The 19,975-nt window shown below is 43.4% G+C and overlaps 1 long non-coding RNA gene across 1 annotated transcript in view; it reads right to left on the bottom strand.

The window, feature by feature from the left end:
• Nucleotides 1-2,443: 2,443 nt before the first annotated feature.
• LOC149321955 (uncharacterized) overlaps nucleotides 2,444-19,975 on the bottom strand; it is a 153,146-nt gene continuing 135,614 nt past the window's right edge. Inside the window, exon 4 of the long non-coding RNA XR_016279421.1 lies at nucleotides 2,444-2,643. This is a non-coding gene — a long non-coding RNA (uncharacterized LOC149321955). The remainder of the gene's footprint in view (nucleotides 2,644-19,975) is intronic.

Here is a 19,975-nt window from a genome sequence, read left to right as displayed (position 1 = left end):
TCCCTCCACAACCATTCATTTCATTCTTTCTGTAGCATTTTTGGAGTATGCACTAGGGCTCTTCCAGAGGGTTTTTTTTTAAAACAAAAAACAAAAACAAAAGACCAAGCATGGTTTGCTCAGGTGTACTTTGATTTGGAGGACATGTTTTCCATAGCCTGCAAACTGGGACACATGTCACCAAGTAACATCAGAGTGTGGCCAAGATGACAAATGTTATTATTAATGAGGAGGAACACACTAGGAAGAAGAGGCTGCAGCAGTTTGCTTCTATCTGAGCCTACTTGTAAGGGTAAAATTCTGTGCCCTTCTATCCTGTCTCACTGCTAAGTTACACTTGGCACCAGCTGAAGTAAGCAGGAGGAAGGGGAGAATGGGAGGAAGAGAAAGAAACTGGGACTCTTTTAAAACCAGCTGAAAAAGTAGGATGACAAAGGATTACTAAAGATTTCTCTGCCAAACCAGGACAGTTGAGAGTATGATTTTGTCTCTGATTTTTTAAAGAGTCATATAGTGATTAAGTGTTGTTTCACTGATTCACTGTAGCATTGTGACTTTGAAAAAAATTAAGCCCAAATGAGGGAAAGAGAAGGGACTATATATATTTTTATGGCGGGTTACACACTGCCATTAAACTACATGCAGAGCGCGTACAAGGGTTAGGGAGGTGCGATGCTTCCACACCTCCCTAACCCTAATACGCGCTCTGTGCGTAAAAAATGATGGCAGCCATTCCAGACGGCCGCCGCCATGAGGACATCACGGCCGTGCCGCCTCTATACGGGGCGGCGCGTACGTGACATCCTCGCTCCGCGCCAGGGCGCCTAGAGCGCCCTTAGCGCGGACCAGGAAGGAGCTCCATTTTGGAGCTCCTTCCTGGTTTGCGGCGCCGCTTTGCGTCGCTGGGCGCAGCTTTCAGACGGCTGCGCCCAGCGAAGCAAGGGAGAAAGGGGCCAAGCGGCCCCTTTCTCCTCCTCCCCGCCGCCGCAGGGTGTCCTTGGGGCTTCAAGCCCCAAGGACACCCCTTTTCAGGCTGCGGGGAAGCGGCGTTTTGCCGCTTCCCCGCAGCCTGAAAAGCGGCGGATTGGGGCCTCAGCGGCTGCCATTCTAGCAGCTGAGGCCCTGATACACCGGGGAAAGGGGCGGGTACAGACCGCCCCAAATGGGCGGTCTGTAACCCGCCAATATGTCTAAGAATAAAAATGAAGCCCACTTGAGTGTTGGAATAAAACGTTGTAAAACGAAAAACATAAAGAATACCAGAAAATAGTCTGGAACAAGAGAAACAGACCAGCTCTAAAAGCCGGCTTCCTGGCAGCTTGGTGGCATGGCCCCAAAACACCTTGAAGAGACATGGGCAGCTTCATGATCCTGTGGCGGCATGGCATTTACACATCACACACCACTGGAACATCAAGAAGTCACCATGGGGCCATGGTGGGACAGGAAAAGATGGTTTTCTGCTGACTTGAAAAAGGAGTGGATCTTTGATGCTCCTTTTTCATCCGGCTTCATAGTGGATTGAGATTGTGGCGTCCATCTGTTTCACCCCATAAGAGGAGGAGGAGGAGGAAAAGGAGGAGGAAAAAGAGAAGAAGAAGAATCAGAGAACTAGAGCAAGAAATACCACAAATACCCAATACACTTTGCTCCTTTGGAGATGCATAGATGATACTTCTCAGAGGAAATTTTGGAAGCTCACCCCACTTACCTCTCTAGAAAAAGGATGCTTTGAGAACTGTTCTTTCTTTATTTTCTTTTGGGGGCGGGCTGCCCTTTCCTTTTCTCTTCCATAATACTCTGGTATGATACTAAGGATGCTAAATGGTGACCCAGTTGTCATTACAATTGCTGCTGATGTTTACAGTGAGAGCCGCCATCTCTGCCACTACTCATGGGGATTCCCATCACCAAGATAGTGTCAGAGAACCTCTTTTTCTTCTCAAGATGTTAAACGTGAAAAGCCTTTCCTTCTGTTTCCCTACCCACAGACATGATGAGAAATTCTAGGAAATTATTGTTGGTTTAAGAATAAAACTGTTTCTGCTTTTAAACTGTACAGCTTTATAATTTACAGTTTTGATAAACCTTCATACATCTACCTTATCCTTGCTGATGCTCATTTAAGTGGATTAGGTGGATACAAAAATGTAACATATTGTTTAAAGGATATGTAAGTGACAGACATATGTCTAGTGCCCTATTCATAAATATATTTATTAATTAAAAGGACCCAATATGAAGGTGAAATAAGGTAAGCAGAGCAAAAATCCTTGAGAGACAATACAGAACAAATAACCAGAACTTTTTTTTCCCTAACCAGTTGACTATCTTTCAGAATACTGTATTATTCTTCAGAATTGACATGGTGACACTATAATATAATTATTTTAAAAGTTTATTTCTGATCATTGTTTCTACTAAAATGTCTGATCCCATGAGAAAGCCACTGCTTCAGCTTCTCTGCCATACAGAATTGCAGCTGGATATTCATTTCACAAAAGGAAAGCGCAAATGAGCCATGCAAATGCTGCTGGGTTATTATGTGCTTTCTTGCCCTCCTGCTGTTGGTGCCGGTTCCTCCGGAGTCCTGAAACGATATGAATCACCTTTGTGTTCATGAAGTGGTCCTTTGTGGCTAGTCTGAAAAATAAAAAAAAATATATGATGCACACAAAAAACACTGCAAAGAAAGTGGTTCTGGCCACTTTTTTGTACGCAGGTCTACTTTTAAAATAGAAGCCATTGCCAATTAAAGCTCCCTGATGAGTGTATCCATATGATCCATGATTTTACTTTCTCCATGCTCTACATGTTCAGTATAAAATTTCAGTGTCTTATCTAAAGAGGAAGAAGAAATGTGGTTTGCATTTCAGTGCAAACTAACCGGATTTTCAATTCACAAAATAATATGTGAACTGAAACAGTTACTCCTCAGTTTTTGTACTTCTCCCAATTTTGCAATACAATTCTTCCATCCAAAAATGTTTAAATACATAGATGTTAAGGGTTAGGAACCATGTGGTCCTCAAGTTGATGTTAGACTGCCGATCCCTCACTATTAACTATGATCTCTGGGCTTGCTGGGATTCATAGACCTAACAACATCTGGAATGCTGCATGATTCACAGCCTTGAATTAGGAAAATAAGTACTTCTTCTCATTGGTAGCACTGGGAAAATACAAACATTATAAGGGGTAGCATACAGACAGGGGAAATAACATATAAATTTGCATTAAAAGTAGGGAAATTGCTTTCAAAATGCATATATTATAGGAAATTGGACATTAAATGTGCACATGAAAATGTTTATGAATGTTTCTGTAGATTTCAAAAATTGCAAATATAGGCAGGGACTCAAACTAATGAACTTGTGATTCAAAACAATAGAAATGTTACAGAAAGTGAAACAGATTTGTTCAGCATTACACTTAGAAGTACATCTAAAATACATTTATACACAGACTGTAACTGAATACAGTGGGCCCTTCCCTCATGTGGGGGATCTGTTCTAGACCCCCCCCCTCACATAAGGGAAAATGCATATGCTTGAGCTCCATTAAAAACAATGGGGCTTGGGTATGTGGCACAGCACAGTGCATGCACCATGGCTGCACACACCATTGTTTCCTCCTGGGCATGGCTTCAGCATACACTAAAAGCCACATATGGAACACCCATGTGTGGTGCGGGCACACTGTATCCTATAAATGCAAATCCAACGGATTCCAATAGCCATATAACTCTGAAGTGGAAATGTTCTACCTGTAATTCATCTGAAAGCATTACTGGTGCTATAACATTCTGCCTCTCTACATTCAGTCTTCCAAGCTGCTTTAATATACATTCAAGCCATCAGAAGAAAAAAAATAGATCACCACACCCCACAGTAAAATTATCAGAACAAGGGACTGGAGAGATAGTAAAGGGATGACACCTGCCCTGAGGTGAGCCTGCATCAGGTTGCCCCCCCTCTTGTGGTCTCCCAGGGATTTAAATTTTATTTATTAAGTCAATCAAGTGGACCTTGTTAACCCAACTGTGTGTGTCTGGTCTCATTATTCCATGATAGACCATCAATATCTTGTGATTTAGGTTGGATTGTACACATAGCAGGGCTTTTTCTATAGCAATGCCTCAGCTGTGGAACTCCCTACCTAAGGAAGTTAGGCAGGCTCCATTTCTTTTAAGTTTCCAGCTTAAAACAGTGCTGTTCCACATGACATTCAGTGTTTGAAACTGTAGTTTTAACTGTTTTAAAACTCAGTACTATTATTGTTTTTGCACTCCTTTTAAGAGTTTTTAAAGCGGATTTTAATGTGTTTTAAAAATGTAGTTATATTTGTCTTTTTTAAATTGGGTTTTATTTGTTCATCGTCTCAGGAACCCTTATGAAGCGATACAGAAATAGTTTAAATAAACAACAAAATGAATAAATCGTTCCTTCCCCACCATATCAGCTTTAGAATATCAGACCTTTATTCAGGCTGAGACCTTGCAACCTAGTAGGAGGAGGTGCTTCTAGGAGCTGTAGACCTATCTTTTCTGTCTTTGATTGTTTTAATGAGAAGACTCAACAAAGAGACATACAGTATGTCCGCCTTATACGCGGGCATGCTATACGCTGCTTTGAGCATATGCTCAAAGCTGTGCAGGAGCATGTGGGTGCAAGGGGTGGCACAGCCCATTCACACCACCATGGAGGCAGAGTCAGGGGGTTTGTCATGTAGATGCCATGCCCCAACTCTGCCCCAGGCTAGTCTTAATGGGCTGTCTGCAGAGCCTGTTTGGTCCCCAAAAGTGGAAGGCCACACAATTTACAAGGCAAAACTAAATACATCATTAGTTGTACACTTGGCCCTTGGTATCCACTGGGGTTTGGTTCCAGGACTCACCACGTATACCAAAATCCATGGGTGCTCAAGTATCATTATACACAATGGTGTAGTAAAGTGCTTTCCCTTATATAAAATGGCAAAACCAAGGTTTTCTTTCTGGAATATGTTTTGGAGGGTGAGGTGCAAGGGAAGCCATGATGTTTGAATCTGTAGATGCATAATCCATGGATAATCCATGGATTCAGAGGGCCAACTGTATCTCTCTATATCTGCTGGTCTTGACATTCTAGAAGACTCACTGAAATCAATCAGTCATAAGTAAGTTGTGATTAACATGGTCCATTCATTTCAAAGGGGATGCCCTATGTAGAAATAACATTAGAAGGAACAAGATGCATAGTTTGCCACTGTCCTATGATGAATTCTTTCCCTATTTTCTGTCTGCTCTTATCAAAGCACCATGTTTGCACATATTTGATAAAACAGAAGTCCATCCTAATGTGTGACACACTTGTGTTATCCTGATACTATCAGTATTTGCCCACTCCATCCTGCAGCACTCAGTACTGTGCAGCTGATAGGGGAAACCATACAGACTAGTAAAGTCAGGAGTCACATGGGCATATGCACTGTGTGTTATGGATGGGAAAAGAGAAAAGGGGTCTTGCTCTTGACAGAAAATTGCTGTTATGGTAACTGCACAGTGTTTCTTAATAGGCATCATTTGAAGGATGGTTAAGGAGAGCATACTTCCCTGAATATTACAGCTATGCCTCTCTTTGCCTGCTATCTATATCAGTTAAAAGAGAAAAACCAGCTATTTTTGGATAACTACAGATGTAGGCTGATCATCAGATTTTAAAATCTCAGCCCTGATTTCATTATATTAAAGTCTTCTTTTGGTTGTAATGGGATTTGTATCTGTCCCCTGGAAACTATTTCTGAGGCTTCAAACTGCAAGTGCTGGGTGAGTGGTTTTTTTTAAATGCTCTTTGGTGTAAGAACAATGGAGAGTTGTTTCAAAGATATCAAATTATCTTCATATATTTCCTCAGATCATGGTGCTTTACTTGACAGAGAATCAATTTTAAGTCTCATCCATAGGCCAAATGAAAGATGAATAAAGTTTCTGCCAGTCCTAGTAGCTTATCTGTTCTCCGAAATAGCAGCTAAGTGGAAGCTTTACAGTAGGATGTTTATTCTAGCTTTGGTTTAAAGCATTAAATTCTCATGCTACTCCTATTAAACCACCATGCTTGTACAGTTCCAATAAAACAGCAGAGGTTGGCACAATCCATCTCCTGAAATAGATCACTAAAATGATCTCTTGGAAGTATATAAGTACTACATACTACTATGCCAAATATTGACTTCCTTAGCTAACTCTATATCACATAAAACTTATGAAACCAATGTAAGTAAAGTTCAATTGAAAGTAAAATATTACAAAATGAATAGAGGACATTTGTCAAAATGCTAAATTGGGAAGTTAAATAAGCACTGCAGTTGATCAATATTTCCCAATGACTCACTCATTCTCATGAAAGCATCAAGAAAGGAAACATTTCCTTCCTTATACCAAATCAGTTCTTGAGGCCTGATGGAAAAAGTTAGTATGGTGCCATGAGAACATACAGAACTAGAGACAGGTAAGCATCCCATGTAGCGATACTTTGGGGATAGGACTGGGAGCTTGGAATCAAACCAAACTGCTCCAACTGGACTACTGCCTTATGTAAGGTTGTTAGGAAAGGAAGTTGGAAAACAGGGCTGCTGGGAGAATATTGATAGACGTCATTTTATATCAGGACTGGTGACCTATGTCACTCCAGGTTTTGTAATCAGATTCATCCCATCCAGTCTGGAGACTGCTGGGGGGATCATGGAAATATTAGCTCACTCACATCTAGAGAGCCACAGATTTTCCTACCCTAGTTGACCAAAGCCATAGCACACATTCATCAAAGCTGCATGCACATTTAGGGCTACAATAGCAAGATTTTACTTAATGAATCCATTCACCTCATTTTTCTTAGTGCTTGTCAACTTGCAACAGGGATGACTAACTGCAGTGTGTGTAAGGCCAATTTAGCCCTGACACATCACTTGTGGTCCATACCTTTCCAAAATTACCCATGATGCAGCTCAAACTAGCCCTTTTCATCAGTTTTCATCTTTTGTAGTGGTAGGTATGCATCACTCCTGAAAGCCTCCAAGATGTTGTTTTGCTGTTTGGCGGTTAATTTTGACCTCCCCCAAAATTGGTAGGTGCAGGGGCTTTGGAGGCTTAGAGGGAGATAGGAACACTAAAGCCCCTTTGCGTTGCTTGCTGCTGATAGCTGACGTTTCCCCATCTCTGAAGCACTAACTCCAGTAATTGTTGTTCCTTGGCTAAAGTATGAGGCTAGTCTGTTCTGTCTCGTTAACTGTGTAACACCAGATGGAGAGTCACTTATAATGAACTGGAGTAATAGGGGGCATGTAGCGCCTGTCAAAAAATGATTGATGACTTTTTGATGCCTGTCAAAGAATGACTGATGGCCTGTCAAAATGATGGGCATGTCCCTTCCCCAGAAATGCTAGAGTGGGACATCTGGGCCATGTGACCCACCCCAATCGATAGGTAGTGGTTTCATCCCCTTACCCCTTACCCCAGGCATTCCCATTAGCCCCCAAGAGGCCACCATTCCCCGACCAATGAGCACTGATTTTGGGGCCACTCTGAACCACATGTTCCAAACTGGCCAATCGTGCTAGATTTCCCATGTGTTCTAAATGGTCCTTGCAGTCACGCGTCTGATGAATGGGTATATTTAAGAATATCATTATTATTTTACTTAAAATGCCCAATAGTTCATTTCACATTTTTCTACAGGCAAAAAGGTATCTCCTCCTCCTCCTCCTCCTCTTCTTTAGATAATAAAGTTCAAAAAGGAGAAGGCTCTGAAAACAGGCTTCCCAAAAGGCAAAGGCATGAAGATTCTGCACATCATCTTCTCCTTGGAAATGTTGAGAATACTGTTTTAAGTACAAGAGATTATTTTCGGTTTTCTATTCATCTACAAAGAACAGTACAGCAAGCTGTCATACATCTGGAAACATTGAATAGGCTTGCAAGTAGTCCTTAGTGTACAAATGCAAATCTGGATGCTTTTGAGAAGGCCATTAAAAATCCCTGTAACAATGTGGTCAGTGGTGATGAATTTTCTGCTATAATAGAAAGCTATAGAAAGATGGAGTCACCATGGTCAGTAAGGAAATAGTTTTTAGAGTGAGGCCTAGAAAATTAGAGCAAAGGAGTAGAGCAGGGGGCCCGCAGAGGCGGCAGGACTGGTCCCAGCGCGGTTCTGCCGCCTCCGCCTCCGCTGCCGCCTCCACCTCCTCCTCTGCCCCAGGCCGTGCGGCCCTCCTCCTCCTCCACCATGCAGAGGAGGAAGAGGAGGGCCGCGTGGCCTGGAGCAGAGGAGGCACAGGAGGAAGCCCCGCGCCGCCCTCCCTGCCTCCCCGTGCAGCCCCGCGCTGCCCTCCCCACCTCCCCGCATGGGCCCGCGCTGCCCTCCCTGCCTCCCCACGCGGTGGAGGAGGAGGAGGGTCGCGTGGCCTGGGGCACAGGAGGAAAAGGGGGATGCCCCACGCCGCCCTCCCTGCACGGGCCCACGCTGCCCTCCCTGCCTCCCGCACGGGCCCGCGCTGCCCTCCCTGCCTCCCTGTGTGGGCCTGCACTGCCCTCCCTGCCTCCCAGCACTGCCCTCCTCCTTCTCCTCTGCCTCCTCTGCCTCACCCCCAGGCCGCATGGCGCATGGAGGAGGGGGGAGGAGAAGAAGGAAGAGGAGGAAGAGGAGAAGGAAGAGGAGGAGGGGGCAGCAAGAGGAGGAAGAGGAAGTGGGGGCAGCAGGAGAAGGAAGAGGAGGAAGAGGAGGAGGGGGCAGAAGGAGGAGGAAGAAGAGGTGGGGGCAGCAGGAGGAGGAAAAAGAGGAAGAGGAGGTGGGGGCAGCAGGAGGAGGAAAAAGAGGAAGAGGAGGTGGGGGCAGCAGGAGGAGGAAGAGGAGGAAGAGGAGGAGGGGGCAGCAAGAGGAGCAGAAGGAGGAGGTGGTGAGTGGCCAGAGGCCTCAAGGTTTTTTTAAATTTTATTTTGCGTGCTTTAATTGCTAACAAGTCTCCCTTGCTTTGACAATGATAGGATGATGATGATGATGATGATGATGATGATGATGATGATGATATGACTCAGCTTGAGAGGCATGCAGGCACTGTTTCTGAAGCTGAGAGAGTGTCACCTTCCAAAGTGTGTTTTGGGTGCTTTTAATGCTAACAAGTCTCACTTGCTTTGACAATGATAGTGTGATGATGATGATGATGATGATGATGATGATGATGATGATGATGATGATGATGATCATGATCATGATGATATGACTCAGCTTGAGAGGCATGCAGGCACTGTTTCTGAAGCCGAGAGAGTGTCACCTTCCAAAGTGTGTTTTGGGTGCTTTTAATGGTAACAAGTCTCCCTTGCTTTGACAACGATAGTGTGATGATGATGATGATGACGATGATGATGATGATGATGATATGAGTCAGCTTCAGAGGCATGCACACACTGTTTCTGAAGCCAAGAGAGTGTGACTTTCCAAAGTGCCTTTTCTGTGTGTTTTTGGTTCTTTAATGGTGATATTGATATCAGAAAGCCTCTGAGGCAAGGCCAATGTAAATTGCTGTGATTTTTACAAACCCATGCGCAGTGAAGGAAAACCAAAGTCCCTTGACCAAGTACACACTTCTGAGAAGTACACTTGGTGCAAGAACGGTGGAACCACCTTGACATGTTCAATATGCATAGCCATGTTAAACCATGCTAAGTGTTAAACCCAAGGGGTTTGGTTATGGAATAAGCCTCTGAAATATGCAAGAGGCCACGTTAAGTAAAGCCATGTGAAATGCACAAATGTGCTGTTGTGTGTGTTTTGGAATGCAGGTTGGGGGTGTTTGGCCAGAAAGGGACCGAGGAGGAGAGGGCGGGCAAACACCTCCTCATCCCCGTGGGGCTTCAGTGGAAGCTCCGTCCCCGGTGTGCAGCTCCGCCCCCAGAGGGTGGAAGCTCCGCCCCTGGTATGCGGCCCCGCCCCCGGAGGGTAGAAGCTCCACATGTGCCCCCGCCCCCGGTGGGTGGAAGCTCCACCCCCCGGCTTTGGCCCCCCGACTTGTCTGAGGGACAGCAACCTGGCCCCCAGCTCAAAAAGGTTGCCTATCCCTGGAGTAGAGAGTGCATCTTGACCTGATGGAGACTGGCACCAGCGAGCAGACATAACTTAAGATAAGGAGACATCTGATGAAGGATACTGAATACTTAAGGGAGGGGTAAGGAGTAAGGAATGCAATTTTAATGTATGCATATATGTCTGTTCTGATTGTAACAATTTTGTATGTTTAGATTTTAAATTAACCAATAAGGTGTATTGAAGAAGCTTCTTTGTCTAAAATAGTATTAAAAGAGCCATTTTGTTTTATTTCGGGGCCTCAGTCTCTGGAGTGTTAATTCCACTGGGGACATTATTCTTTTACAGGTCTTAAGAATAAACTTTGGAATTTTCAGCATTCTGGGTCTTCTGTCAAATCCTGTTTTGTCAAGGAACCTTGGCTTTGTGAGAGGAGGCCTTGGATTTTCCTGAGAGTTCCATTACAGTGACTCACCCTTTGAAACTGTGCAAGTAGGTGGTGGGGTTTTTTAAATTGTCAGCCTCAAAAAGGAAGGGAAGAGAAAAAAGAGGTTTATCAAAGAAATTAATTATTGGAGAAAAACAGCTATTAATCACTGATGATCTGGTAAATGGAATGAAGACCCTTTTTACATCTAGGAAGAGGGCTACAAAAAACCTTAAACATACATTTGGCATCTCAGGCTGCTGTACAACATTCTGAAGCACCAGCACCAGCTCCACTTAATCCAGTTCTGACACCCCCAGCAGTAGCAGCACCTCCAATTAACCTAATTCTGGCACCCCAGCCCCCCTGCCAAATAACCCCCAAACTGCACCCTCACACTTGCCCTCAACCCCACCTCCAATTAATCTTCTGTGTCTCCCTCCTGCCCTGCCTCCAAATAACCAACAAGCTGCCCTCTCAAACCTGTCCCCATCCAATCCCCATTGCCAGCCCCAGCCCCAACCCCAGCCCCAGCTCTGCCTCAAGCTCCAGTTCCAGCACTGCTCCCGCCTCCAAATAACTTTCGAGCCAACCCCCCAGATAATCAAGTCTTCACAGAAAGGATTCAAGTATGGGAATGGTTTAACAGGAGGTATCAGGCTATAAATATTGCTGAATAGTTCTGATTTGTCAATACAATTGTGATTTGTCAATCCAGTACATGAGGTCATATACAGAGGCTGTGGCTGCCATGCATTGAGCTATTCAAGAAGTTGTGGATTCTGCTTATTTGAGAGCTGGGTCTGGGGATTTTATCCAATTTAGATTACATGATGCCAATTTAGAAAACCCTCTGTTTTCAGTGCAAAGAGTCTAGGATCTTTTGAATGTTGAGGATTTTTTATCTCGCATAAATAGGCTCCTACGGAGTAATATGGACATCTGTGCACATGGAATAATCAAACTGGTTGTCACTATTGTGCAAGCTCCCTGAGGAGGGGGGGCGTTCTATATCTATAAATTCTATTTTTTACAGCTCAATTATTGCTAAACAGTAACAACAACAACAAAAACATAATAATAATAATAGTTTTTATTTATATATATCCCACCTTTTCTTGTGGATCGAGGTGGGAGTACAGCAACAAATTTAAAACTACAGTTAGTTAAAATGCATTCTCATTTCATAAAATCTTAAAAACACATCAATAACCCTATACAAGTATAATATCACCATCTAATTTCCCATACATGCTCCAAATGAAGTGTCATCTTAAAGCTATTATAGGAGGTCAGGGGGATAGGCTTGCCAGAAGAGATCCGTCTAGAGTGCCTTCTTGACGGCATCTAAGGTGGTAATAAGGTGGTGGATCCAAATGACTTAGGCACTAATTTATGCTTTGCTGCAAATCGTGTGGCAGTAATGGCCAAGCAGATTCCCACAGATGTAGAAATGCTGGGTGATGATGCTAAATTACACCAAGACATGGGGTGCTCTGACCAGAAAAAAGTAGCCCTTAGTGATATTTCACTTGTTGAAGAGTATATAAAGGTCAACATCCATTGCACATTACTCTGATAAGGACTGGGTCTTTTTAAAATGCAGAAAACCCACTATCCAGAAACATACACAGTTTTACTGCACAAAGTTCATTGTTATGGGATACTCATTTTGAAAGGTCTTTTTGGAGCTCACAATCATTGTACATACTGCAATGAGGTATTTATCCATGCCCATGAGTGCACATACTATAGTAATATGGGCAAAGAATGTGACTGCCTCTACTGTAGATAAAATGGAAAGATGATTTAGGTGCAAGTTGAACTGTAGCTCCAGGGCCTGCTTGAGGAGGCACAAAAAACTGGCCTTGGAGGGAAAAGTCAAATGTGACCCTAAAAGCTTTGTAACAAGTGTGGGTGGATATCACATATGACCATACTGAGAGCGAATGTAGAAGATAGCTATGCACACTTCGTTGGGGACTTATCAAAAAGGATGAAAAACACCTGTGCTACATGCACCCCACTGAATACTCAGAAACCTCAATCAAGTACATTTTTTAAAAAATTGAAACCCACCAATGCACATGTCTCTGTTTTTAATTACTGTTTTGCAAAGCCTTTGATGGGGAAACTGTAGAGTGTTTTAAGGATGAAGGGGAATTGAGTACTAAGGAGCAGAATAAGGGGGGTGAGAAAGGGAAGACTAACAATGTAGAATTGAGTGAAGAAAATGTGATGGTAAAGCCTGAGTGGGGCCCTGCTGGCCAGACATGGGTATTTAAGGGTGAGAGCTGCATGTCTGAGTTTATCAAGACAGTCATAATTGATGGCCATTTTCAGAGTACCACATTTATAGCCCACAACTCAAAGGGTTATGATTCATTTTTTATTATCCAGGAACTGATAAAAAAAAAGGTGGATATTGATATTATTGCTCAAGGAGGTAAACTAATGTGTGTAAAAGTGAAAGAGGTAGATATGAAATTCATTTATTCACTTAGGCGGGGTACAGACCACCAGAAAGAGGCTCCAGGGAGGCGCCTCTCTTTGCTGCACAGGAACGCCGCAGCATACAAATTGTGCGGCGCTGCTGCGCAGGAGAAAAGGAGATCCAAAAAGTGGCTCCTTTTTGTGGCACCGCAAAGCGCCAGAGACAGCACGGTTACATCGCAGCTGCACAGCGCCGTTTGGAGGCGGTGTAGCTGCGATGTCATCGTTACACGCACTGTCTGTAAGGCATGCGCCACCCCGAGGCAACCCTAGCACGTCGTGGACATGTTGCAAAGGGCCCATCTGTACAGGGCCTTAATCACCTTCCCATGGCTCTTGGTCAGCTCTCAAAGGCTCTGGGTTTTGACGAGTGTAAAGGTTCTTTATTTCGTACAAGCTTGTGCCAGAATATTGACATCTTGCTTGATGAGTGTACAGGTTCTTTTCCTCATTTTTTTTCAATACACCTCAAAATTGGGCTTATGTTGGCCCTATGCCTAAACCAGAGGATTATGGTGTACAAAATATGATGGCTGGGGCACAGGAGGCTTTTTTTTAAGCATGGTATGAAGAAAACAAGACAAAAATCTTCAGCATGCAGAAAGAGCTGGCATTTTATTGCCAGCAAGATCTCAATATTCTGTCACAATCTTGTACCAAATAAAGACATGAAATCATTAATCTGACAAACATATACAAGAGGACAGATACAGGACAGAAAGGTTGGATAGCCATAGCCTCTTTACAGTACCTGCCCCTGACTAGTGTGTGTTTTGCAATGTACAAGTTTAATTTTCTAATTTTCCACACACTGAAGTTTTCTAGTAAAACCTTACTGCAGCCAGCTAAAACTTGGCTGGCTGCAGTTACCCAAAGGACCTTCTCTTTTGCCGATCCCAAATGATGGAATAGCCTGTCAGAAGAGACCCAGCATATCACCAGTCTTGATTGCTTTAAAAAGGCAATCAAGACATATCTCTTCTGACAGGCCTTTCCAGATTAACATTCCAGCAATCTCTTATTAATTTAATCAGTTGTTCAACTGCTCTAACTGCCTCTGCTCTATTTTTAATAACTGTTTTAATAATTGTTTAATAATTTAATTGTATTTTATTGTGGATGGGAGGGTTTGGGAAGGTTTGGGATACAATGATGAAAAGTTGTTGTTATATTTTACTGATGCTTTAATTGTTAGCCACTTTGATCTGTTTGGAGAAGCAGGATAAAAATAAATTTTATTATTATATTTATTATTATTTATTTATTTAAATCGCAGAGTGGATGAGTTTTGATTCCTCCCTCCCTGGCAAAGATAAGCTTATAAAAATTCTCTCCAGTGCAGAATAAAAAAAAAATCTGTGGCTACAGTGTAGCTAATTGAATGCAATGTAAGGGGGGGGGGCTAGAGGGAGAGAGTCTTCATATGTTGTAAAACAGGCAGATATTTCTCTTTAGCTCGGCATATATTGTGCAAAGTAATTGAATTTTTTTTTTTTTTTTATGAATGCTGAAGGAGGTTGAAGTCAGATCAGGTCTTTTAATCCTCAAGCTCATTCACAGCTGCAGACCAATGTACATAGAACTATGTGATTGCAATTCAGTCAGGCAGGACCTCTTAGGGCGTGAAAATTTCTGCTTGCTTTTTGTGCCTTTGTAAGTAAGAGCATCTTAAGTCACATTTTGCAGCTCTTAATAGAATTGTCATGCTCTTTTCTGTGACAGAACTGAGCACACTTTTCCTGCTCTCACGTTTGGCATTATCTTTAGTCTATCAATCAGAAGGGAGCCTAGAAGGAAAGGGTCATGGCAGGGCATATTTGTGTACATGTGCTGGCTCTTGCTTTAGGCAAAATTCCACCTACTTGGCTTCACACTATACTTACACAAAATAGTAATGTGACACTTCTCCACAGAAACAGATATTTGCTTAGTATATTTGATTATTACTATGTTTGTAAAGAAGCATAGAAGTGTGCATTTTAGGAACCATGCACTAATGCCAGAGTGCAGAGAAAGAATTCAATAAACTGCACCCTCAGTATTCATTCACTACATGGCCATCTTCACTGGACTATATTAAAATTTATTGAACTTCTTGTGGCCTGCTGGCACATATCTTCCATTTACACTACCACTTTATTTCCCACTTCAGGACTTGTGCACATATAATGCTGTCTCCCCAAGGACACTAAGGCAGGATACAGACGGGCAAAAAGGGGTGTATTCATGACGTCATGAAGGTAGAGCCTTCAGACGGGCCTTACCTGAATGCCGCCATGAACACGCCCCCCGCACGCCCCAAGCGGGAAGAAGCGGCATTAAAAAGGTGCTGCTTTTCTCCGCTCCTTTTCCGTTTGATGCGCAGCTGCGCAGCTCCGTCTGTAAGCTGCTGCACCGGTACGCCAGAATTGCTACGCCGCTAATTTAAGTTGCCCATTTAAAAGCTCCGAGTCAGCTGCGTCGCATAATGAGTCGGGGTCCTGGAACATGCGCAGTTTGCAGTCAGGCTTTAATTGCAGCGTCAGCTGCCATGCAGGTGTGGAAGCTGCAGCACAGCTGCAGTGCATTTTAAGACTCGTAACCCTAACCCTAACCCTAACCCTAACCCTAACCCTAGAGCAACATGTACGCATGCGCTGCTTGGAAAGTTTGGACTTTAAAGTGAGCCCCTACACACATTCCTGTGCCATTTCCACCTAAGAATAAAAACCACTAAAACTGTAAATATTTATATATATACAAGGGAGGTGATGGGGGATGGCAGGGGGACAGCGGTGGCAGCGGCGACAGCTGTGGCTGTGCATTGCAGATTCAGCAGGAGCGCGGGGACCAAAGGAGAGGAGGCATCCATGATGCTGGTGACACTGGCAAAGTGCAAGAGGACAAGGATGCCAACACCAGCTGATCACCAGCTGGCAGGAGACCACCATTGTTCTTGGGCAGAGCGGGGAGAAAAGTTTTAAAGGGGCTTGGGCACTTTAAATGTGCACATAGGCTTTCTGCCGCCGCTGTTTAGCGCTGCAGCTGCGCAGCTGCGCATCCGCCAGCCGGCAAAGGAAAAAAAAAGCCCCGTTTTTGGCCGCCCGTGAGGAAGCTGCCTCTCTCTTTGCAGCGTCCTCCGAGGCGGCGGTTTGGAAACTGCGGGTCAGAAACGGCCCCAGGTGAGGCGTCTTCACTGCCCCCCATGTGGAAGCCCCATCTCCTGAGCCACGCCCCCGGGGTGGGCGGTCTGGAGGCTCCGTATTCAGCAGAATACACCTCCAAGACGTCTTCCCCTGCCCGTCTGTATCCCGCCTAAGAAGAATTTAAAGTCTCTGTGCATCTTCCATATCGCAGCCACCCAGCTATTCAGGATCTGAGCATTTCTTCAGCTATTCTTGTTCATTCTTGCCCTGGATATGGAGAAGAGAAGAGGACTCTGAAGCACCTTTTTCTTCAGAAATGGGCTCCGACCTTGATGTTTGATATTGTTTTGATGATATTCACTGGGAGGCTGCATATATTTAACACAGTTTTGACATCCAGAACAACCTGGGAATGGTTTTCAAGGAGGATGAAACTGGTGTGATAGTCTGGATGTAATGGTGAAACCTGCTTCTTTTCCATTCAGTACTTTGACAGTACTGATATTTTGTAGCTTCTCTCCTCTTTTTTTTTTTTTTTTTTTTTGTCCCCCTATCCCCTTCTGTAGTTTTAAAAGAAAGTGATAGCAGCTAAGGAAAAGGTTGCTCCAGATTAACAATTTCAGCATGTGAGGAATTGTAGGATATGGAAGCAACCAAAGGAAGAATGCCACTTAGCACATTTTTCATTACAGTTGCTGGAGGAGTGTTGGGAGAAGAAACCTGCCCCATGCTGCTGCAGCACCATTCAAGAAAGGTGTCCTATTGAGACTTTCAAAATAAAGCTAACCTGAATACTAAAGCAAAGAGAGTAGAGGGAGCTGAACACTTGGTCCTCACACAGAGAACAGTTGTTCCTACAGTGCCTTCAGCTTCTACATGGGATTTGAAACTATGATTACACAGGTTCTGGATCTTGTGAAATATTTCCACAAGAATCCAAGACTCTCTTTTCCCTCTTTCAGATGATACTCTCAATTTGATGAGAGAAACAGTAAAGAAGAGAAGGGTTATCTTGCTCCCTTTGCTCATATGTTCACATTAACTTTATCCAGAAGACCTGGATAGGGATAAAGAAAGAAAAATCTTTGTTATAGGTGATTCTAATCCACTAGCAGCATTTAACATAACCATGTTCCAATCACCCAAATTGCCAAACATGTTTGGCCTCCACATTCCTGGAGAAAAGAAAACTTCTCTTCCATCTTCCACCTAAGATTGAAACTATTAAATTGTAAGAATTACCAAATTCACCAATTTTTATATCATTTTTGCAGCCTTCTCCTTGCAAGCATGTAGGGGTAGTTAGCATGTTGGGTATGTGAGATTCAAGATATACAATCATCCCTCCATATTTGCAGCTTTGATATTTGCAGATTTGAATATTCACGGATTTCATTTATATCTTCTCTCTAGGACTGTCTAGGTCCTCCAGTGCAACTCTGTGGTCAACTTTAACTAAAAGTTGCACTGAAAGACCATTTGTAGCTACTCCAGTGCCATTCTATGGTCAGTGTATGTTGGACATTGACCACAGAGTTGCACTGGAGGACCTAGAGATTCCTAGAGAGTTGTCCTCTCAGGTAAAAACAGTGTTTTTGTTATTTGCGGTTTTTCCATATTCACAGGGGTCTTGTTCCCCTAACCCTAGCGAATATGGAGGGACAACTGTAGTCTGTAGTATTAGCATGTAGAGAAATCTTGTAGCACTTTTGAGACTAACTAAAGAAGTTTGCAACATAAGCTTTCACAGATTTAAGTCTACTTCCTCAGATGCATTTGATAGTAGACTTAAGTCTATGAAAACTCATTCTGCCAACTTCTTTCTTTAGTTAGTCTCAAAAGTGCTACAAGATCTCTATACATGTTGGGTGTGTGTACATGCTATCTCTGGCTCTCTTCTCCCATCATTCCCTTCATGAAGAGGTTAACTGTCGAAACAGGAGGGTCCCATAGAACCATCTATAAAACTCTCAATGCAATATGAAACCATGGAAATCACCAGAATAGTGCCGTTTAATAAAACCACAGTGTGTAGAAGCTATCTAGAGTATCTATGTATGGCGGAAAAGCATTAAGAAGGAATTGGAAGAGCATACACTTCTCCCTTATGTGTTTCCAATTTCCCACCAGCTGACTTATTGAAACCCCATTATTTAAAATGAGTATGGAATTGTGTCAATTCAGTATGGAGTACAGGCCCAGACAAATGACTTCTGCACATGTTATAACATTGTTTGGGAAATCTCTGAATATTCATTGTCCTGATCCCTGAGACAGGGTCATTAAGTTTTGTTAATAGTTTGAAATTACACACTAGGGAAGCAGTGCTCAGGTTTTTAGCTTAAAGAATCAAGTGACACACACACACACACAGAGAGAGAGAGAGAGAGAGAGAGAGAGAGAGAGAGAGAGACTTTCTCCATTTAATCTATATGACAGGGAAACAATGGGATTATACACAATATGGAGTGGGTGGGCAAATAAATCACCACTCTTTGTGGCCGTAAGCAGATGGTTTTTCCCAACCATAATTGAATTCCATTCCATCTTGCAGTTCTTTTGATTTTCTTCAAAGAGAGAGGGGTGGAATGAATGAGAAAGAGAGAGAGCGAGCAAAACAAGTCTTGTGAACTAAGGCGTGGGACAGACCACCCCAAAAGGGCGGCCTGCTGGCAGCCTTTTTCCCTCTGGAGGGACACCGCAGCCGCTAGACTGTGCTGCGTCCATCCGGAGGAAAAAGAACCCAGAAAAAACGGGTTCTATTTGTGCTGCTCGATGGACGTAACGAGTGCACCAATGGCGCACTCGTTACATAAGCAATGTGTGGCGACATGCGGATGCCACACATCACTTACATCATAATGGCAGCCCCTGTATGGATGGGACACCACTATTATAGTGCTGCTGCGCCATGCTAGGGTTAGGGACTGTGGAGTTGCCTTGCATCCCTAATCTTAAAATTGGCGCCAGCATGTTGCATTTGCGCTGCCTGTACCGTACCTAGGATTTGCTTCAGAAATCCTGAATATCTTCCTCTGGCTATGTGTAAAAGATATGTATACTTGAATAAATCAGCAGAATGAATCAGTGGTAGCTCACCGGGTTTCAGGTGAAACATATACATAATGAAACATTATGCTTGCAGAGGCAGTTGTATTTGCTGTATGGTTTATATCATTTTCCAATGAATCATGGATCACCATATTTCCAATGACATTTTCAATTAAAGAATTTAAAGGCATTAGAGTTCATTAAATTGCACTAGCACAAGCTTTTAAAATATACCTTTCTTCTTGCTGCAGGAAGATAGGGGAGTTTTCATATCAGCAGTATTCTTCCCAAAGCAAAGACTGAAACAACAGAATTCAATGTTTCTGTCCTGAAGCTCAGTGCCAAATCACCAGGCATTGCCAGTGTGTTCTTCCCTTTGAAAAAGTGGACCCGGTTACACAGGTAAGAAAATACTGGAAATGTCCCACTTCCTTAGTTTTCCAGTGAGAGTGGCTTTGCCCTCTTCATGCCATTCTCCAAATGGCACACCAGAGTACTCAGCCCATGCAGGTTTAAGGCATCACTGTCCTGCCTTGGACCTCTTTGCTGTTTTTACTCCCCACCTGTCCACCTCTATATAGTGTAGGAATTTTTAGTTGCCTTTGGGGGAGGGGACTGGATAGGATCCCCCCCCCCCCCACCATCATGACACATTAGCTGGCAACACAAGTTTATTGCCTCCTTCATGATATATAATGCTTGAACCTATCAGCTACAGTTCTCTATTTGGCTATTTGATCAAACATTGCTTTTATGTCACAACTGGTGGAGTGTGAGCACTTAGTGTCAATTGGCTTTCTTAGAAAGCTTTCAGTGTTAGAATT

The sequence above is a fragment of the Sceloporus occidentalis genome, unplaced genomic scaffold (genome assembly GCF_023333645.1).
Source record: "Sceloporus occidentalis isolate IW3139 unplaced genomic scaffold, rSceOcc1.0.p SCAF_1, whole genome shotgun sequence".
NCBI classification, from domain to species: Eukaryota; Metazoa; Chordata; class Lepidosauria; order Squamata; family Phrynosomatidae; genus Sceloporus; species Sceloporus occidentalis.
This window is presented reverse-complemented; position numbering and strand designations above follow the sequence as displayed.